The sequence below is a fragment of the Pristiophorus japonicus genome, unplaced genomic scaffold (genome assembly GCF_044704955.1).
Source record: "Pristiophorus japonicus isolate sPriJap1 unplaced genomic scaffold, sPriJap1.hap1 HAP1_SCAFFOLD_42, whole genome shotgun sequence".
Taxonomy (NCBI): Eukaryota; Metazoa; Chordata; class Chondrichthyes; family Pristiophoridae; genus Pristiophorus; species Pristiophorus japonicus.
In genome coordinates, this window is record NW_027254090.1 from 6,827,679 (window position 1) to 6,833,678 (window position 6,000).

The window sequence follows — 6,000 nt, forward strand, 5'->3', positions numbered from 1 at the left end:
GGACCGCTCGCCGTTCCTTTTATGGCCCCGACCTGCCGCTGGTGTTCTCCCGTTAGTGTATCCAGGCTGTGTGTGGCCACCCCGAGCGCAGCAGAGGGGTTTGTGCATTAGTTCTGGGTGGGGACAGTATCTTTCCCCTTCTCTCTTCCTCTTGTCTGTATCCCTGGGCTTTTATTTCTCTATTCCCCCTGTCTCAGTTTCTCGTGTTTAAAAGGGAACTAAAGATGAAATGGGTTTCATTGTGGAACAATTTACTTCACTCAATGTTAGATGCACTGCTGTTCGCCATGAGGTCAAGGTAGCTAGCCGTTGATATTCAGGTTCATATATAAATATATATAAATATATCAACATCTATCATAACTGTTCCCTGTTGGTCGAGGGGTTAAGATCCGGCGCACGAACCTGGTAACGATACTCGATCAATTCATCGCATAAAAATAATTGAGGTCTCTGAGACAATTAATAATTGCTGTAAGCACCATGAATACCAATACTTTCTGTGATAGACCGAGCTTACAGACTATCTGGCTTCTCCTGCCCTTTGCCGGGCACGTGTTCCGGGTTTAATTTAATAAACTGGGTGAGTTCGCTGATCGCGGGGAGACGGTAGGAGCCTCTGTGGCCCCACTGTGAGGATGTGGAAGTGAACACGGTGGCTGGGTGATCCGTGACATTTCTGTAAAGGGCAGCGGAGGAGAACGATTGAGAGCTTTCTGTGTGGGACAGAAGTTGTTTCAGGTGAGCCTCCTCATTCCCGATCAGCACAGAGGGAGCTCACTGGTCAGCTCCCCTCTGTTGGGGCTGTTGTGCCAGTTGCTTCTGTAGTGTAGTGGTTATCATGTTTGCTTTACACGCAAAAAATCCCTGGTTCGATCCCTGGCAGAAGCATTTTGTTTAAACTTGCAAAATGGGAACAATCGGAGGCGAGTTGAGTCTCCTGGCAAATGCTGCCTGATTTGCTTAGATTTGCAGAATTTGCTGTTTTTATTTGCTATTTATTCTCCTGGCAAAGGGGCTCCCTTATTCCTTCATTGTTCTTTATTTCACTTCAATAATAGATAACTTTCAGTGAGAGAAAACGGATCCACCGGGGACCTTTTGCGTGTGAGGCCAACGTGATATCCGCCGCACTGCAGCCCATCAAAGGGTGAGAAACCACTGAATATAAAGGATGAGCTCACAAATATCAGGGGCAGTGCAGTCTGGTCAACGTCAAACCCTCCTTTCTTCTTCAGCAGAGGCATGAACGGGAATCAGACGCCACAAAGTTTAATTAAAGACATAAATACAAGTAACACTTATAAATCTTTTCACTGTAAACTTCTTTTACTTTATTTGAAATCCTGCTGCATTGAATCTGAAAATGAGCACCGTAGTATTTTATCTTCACTACTGATTCTATTTTCTCTGCACGGTCGGAATAACCGGTGCTGTTAAATTTGACAAAAGTTGCCCCAGATTCCTGGTGTCATCAGCAATGAAGAATTTTGAACCAGACTCCTAAAATCCAGTGAGTAAAATGGGTCAACATGCATAAGAACATAAGAAGATAAGAAATAGGAGCAGTAGTCGACCATACGCCCCTCGAGCCTGCTCCGACATTGAATACGATCATGGCCGATCCGATCATGGACTCAGGTCCACTTCCCTGCCCGCTCCACAAAGCACAGGACAAATGATTGAAGAATCGACTCTTCCACAGTTAGCATTTCTTTCATTGTGCAAAAGAAGGTGAGGGGTTAATGAATGATGCTTTCCCGTGAAAACAATACAAAAGTTTTAGAAAAAAACATACGGTGACTGGCAGGTGAGCGCTGCTTCTGACACCTGGTGGGAATGGGCGGGGATTTTAAAGCCCCTTGTATTGTGAAACCTTCATATCGCCGAACATCTCAAACTTCATGTGTGGACCTTGTGACGCAATGGTTGCTCGCCTGACTCCAAATCGAAAGGTTGTGTGTTCTAATCATGTTGGGGTTGCAATTATTTTCAACATTGTTCTTCCAGAAAATATTTTCTTTGCTGTTTGGCAATAACCAGACCCTTGCTCCAAGATCTGTCTCACTGTTTCCCCGGTGTCAGGCAGAGATACGCCTGCTGCCCTCATTTATTTCATGTGTCAGGACACAAAAGTTCAAAATCAACCGGCAGGTGGCCACATCTAGCATTGAATACACAGGGTGGCGGAGTGGTTTAAAGTGCTGTGTTCAGATCGCAGTCTCCTCTGGAGATGCAAGTTCGACTTTGACATTTCTTATTTTTAATCATTTATTGAAACTCATTGTTCGACACCACGACCAACTCCTTAAAAGTGGGATTCTGCAGTCCACCTGCTCGCTTCACATTTCTGTCTGACCTGGTGCTGAAAGTGGAGATGTTTCCGCAGTGTTGCGCTTAACACGTTCGCCTCACAAGCGAAAGCTCCCTGGCCGAGAATATTTTCTGGAGCTTTTTCCTCATACATGCTCAGGGGCGCGTTCTGTCCTGAACACTCGAGCTAAAGTGCTGAGTTCATTGCCCATGTTGTTAGCAGCCTGCCAGTGAATCTGTTTAAGATGATCAAACAGATTCCTGACAAAGCTGTCCCGGCTCGCTTCCCGGAAACACCGTGGTCACCAGTGCCCCAGTTTCAGTGGGTCAGCCCCGGGAGGTTGGCCATCCGTCAGAGAATACCCAAGATCAGGGATCAGTCTACGGACAGGGATCCCCAGCCGGCAGCCTACGGCGGTGAGGGACTCACAGGAGAGGTCGTGGTGGACCAGCCACTAACTGAGAGTCCCCAGCCTACAGCCCCCGGCTGTGCAGAACCCTCAGTTAATGAAATGAACTCAGCAGCCACACCTAAAGGGGAAGTGTGTTGTTGCCCCAGAGGGGCCATTCCCCCGATAATGTGGGACTCAGGCACACCTCCAGTCAGAACACTCTGGGTCCTGCGGTACAGAGCGCCTTACCGCCGACCACACAGGCAAACCAGAGGCTGAATAAGGGAAGGAGAAAAACAGGGATTAACTTGGCCAGTCGGAGACGGGTGGCAGATGTATATAATAGCACGATATGAGTTCAAGAATGTTTAAGAGCTCTAGTTTTAAATTAAGATTTTAGACATTTCAGGTCACCACAACCTCACGAGGAATCCATGGGTAAAGAAGTAGTGAGAGGAATAAGATCGGTTATGAAGGAGCAGTGTAAGGGGTGGTTTTCAGGGGGTCCGCTTGCCCTTCTGACCTTATATGAGCGGTTCCGAATCGCTCGCTCACCCTTGGTTCTCGACACTGGAATTATGAAGGGACTGTGAAAGACTTGGACAGACAATCGGTTTCCAGGTAGGAAGCAGATATTGCTTTATTGTGTTTATAAAGAAGTAATAGGCACACCTTTAATAACACACACAGACCAATACACACTGAGGGGTACAACACATTGAATAAATTGTCAAATTACAGCCTGTGGGGAAAAGAATACAGCTTAAACTGTAAATGGAGTAACGAGGAGAATGCAGATACATTTACACAAGTTATCCCAGCCTCCGCCCTCCCAATCCCCCTAACTAACTAAGTTATAGCTCTTAGGGTTCAGGGGCTATGCTCACCAATCCCTTCAGACAGTTGCCGGTGAATCGTGGTTTCGGGGTTCGCTGCACTTGGCCTTCTAGGCGAGCCGTACCCCGGACAGAGGAGAGGACTTCGGACTGCGTAGTCTTCGGTTGGGGTGCGTCCGTTGATACGCTAAGTTGCGTTTTGGATGTATGGGGTAAGTACCGACTTTCTTTGGTTAGGAATAGTTTTAGTTAGTCCCTTTTGGTAATTTCTCCCCCGTTGGGTCGTGCAGAAGTAGATTGTAGAGTGATTGTCAATTTGGTTGCTGACAACCTTCCGTTTCGTGGGCCTCGTGCTCGGTCAGTTCTTCATGAATTCTGGTAGTTTCCTTCACTGTTCCATTTCTTCACTGTAGAGGAAGCAGGCTGCTTGTGTCTGTGTCTGTGTTCCAGTCTCTATCCTTGTTCGAGTCAGTGCGTGTTCCAGTCTGTGTTCTGTTAGTTTTTCCTTGTAAAACTGGGGGATAGATATATCCCCCAAAAAAGGCTTTGTTATCTCCCATCAAATCTCTTGGGCTCTGTTTAAACTGTTCAGTCCATTGATTTTCAAATGTCTCCTTTGTCGGCAGTAACTCGATTAGGATGTGAGAATGTGCTATCACTGGTTTTGCATTGTTTTAGGATTGTCCAGTTTCCTGACCATGATTTCCATTGTGCTTGATTGGGTAATTCGATTATCTCTTAGGGGGTGACTAGTTCCCCCCAGACAGTCTGGGATCCTTAATACATGAATGTGCTTCACAGAGTTTAGCCCCAACTTCTGTACTCAGTACTCTTTTCGCAGCCAAAATGTTGTAGAATCTTAAAATTGATCTGCTCCTTCCCATAGATGTTTAGGGGATCTCAGGCTTCTGAAATTTAGGTCCATTTTGAATTCTCTTTCATATGAGTCCAAACACTGGGGGGTCGGGGGGGGGGGGGTCTCGATGAGTGCATTTCCTTTTATCCCCTGCAGGCGTCGTCTGCTCCTTTAAACTCATTTTAAAAGCCCAGAAAGGGATTCTTCTTCTCTGCAGGGGAAAGGTACCAGGCATCTTTGCGAGATATTGGTAAATTCTACATTCCCCCGCTGTGATACCATGTCATTTATGGTATCATCTTACAGGTGAGCAAAGTTCCTGGCTCTCAAGAAATAAACTAATACCAAAATATGCATTACACTTATGCAACATCACCACAGATACACACTTTTCCCTTTACAGGAACAAACTTTTTACGTTTCCACACTCCCAGATTGGAGGGGGTTCAATCCGTACAATTGCATTTCAGCACAGTTACATTTCATTTCAATTGCATTATATTCACCAGCATGTAGTCAACGTACAACCACATTACAGAAGGAAGAACATAGATTAAAATTAAACAACATCAATTGGTTTCCTGAGGTTTGTCCATCACCCGATAATGTCTGGATCCTGCCCTTGAGAACTGCTCTCAGGCTGGCTGACACACAAGACAAACTCAAAACAATCACCTAAACATTACTGCAACATTACCCTCAATTCTAAATTAAACCTGAAAATGTAAAATGATGCAGTCAGCTACCTTCGACTAAAAATTAGAGCTGTGTACAACAGCCACCCGTCTCCGGGTGGCCTGGTTAGTCCCTGTCAGGCCCATGCCTGGTGCGGTCTGATAGCCGGCCGGATGCTGGGGTTTCCCTGCAGCCGGTGAGCTGGAGACCCTTGTCTCAGGGACAGCTCGATGCTACTGCTCCTATGGGACCCTCACCGCTGGAGGCGGCTGGCTGGGGGTCCCTACTCTGAGCGGCCTCTGTACTTCTGACCTTTGGCCTTTCCTGTCGGGCTGCACTTCTCCGAGGATCGAATCTCTGAGGCTCAGCTGCCGGTGACCACGGTATCTTTGGCAGTGGTTTACGGAGGGTCCTTCTCAGGGCTTGGGTGACTGGGGGTGCGTCCGAATCCCAAACGATGGGTGGGATAGCCCCTCCAGTTGTGCAATTCACCGTCCCTATAGGCACGGTTTCTGAGCCTGCCACATTCCCTGTGGGCCCTCCACCGTCGGGGGCGGCCAACGGAGGGTCCCTGTCCTGAGGACAGTTCACACATTTCGGCTGCCCTCTGTGCTTGGCTGACCCTGGGTTGTACAGATTGCACTGGTTGATGTGGAACCACTTAGTACAGCGGGGCAGCTTTATGGCATAGACCATCGGGCTTACCTTGTCGACAATGCTATATGGCCCCATATATAATGCTTCACAAACCCCGACCCAAGCATGGTTCCTCACCATGACGTGGTCCCCTATCGTGGTGTTTGCTGGGTTCTAGCAGCAAACGGTTACTCTGATGCTGTCTGCCCATGTTACTAGCAGCCTGCCAGCGAATCTGGTTGAGGTGTTCAAACAGGTTCCTGACAAACCAGTCCCAGTTCACCTCTCTGAG

At 47.5% G+C, this 6,000-nt stretch overlaps 1 non-coding gene across 1 annotated transcript; it reads left to right on the forward strand.

The window, feature by feature from the left end:
- Positions 1 to 818: 818 nt before the first annotated feature.
- On the forward strand, positions 819 to 891 carry trnav-uac (transfer RNA valine (anticodon UAC)). The gene has a single exon. It is a non-coding gene; the product is annotated as a tRNA-Val (tRNA).
- The last annotated feature ends 5,109 nt before the right edge of the window (positions 892 to 6,000 follow it).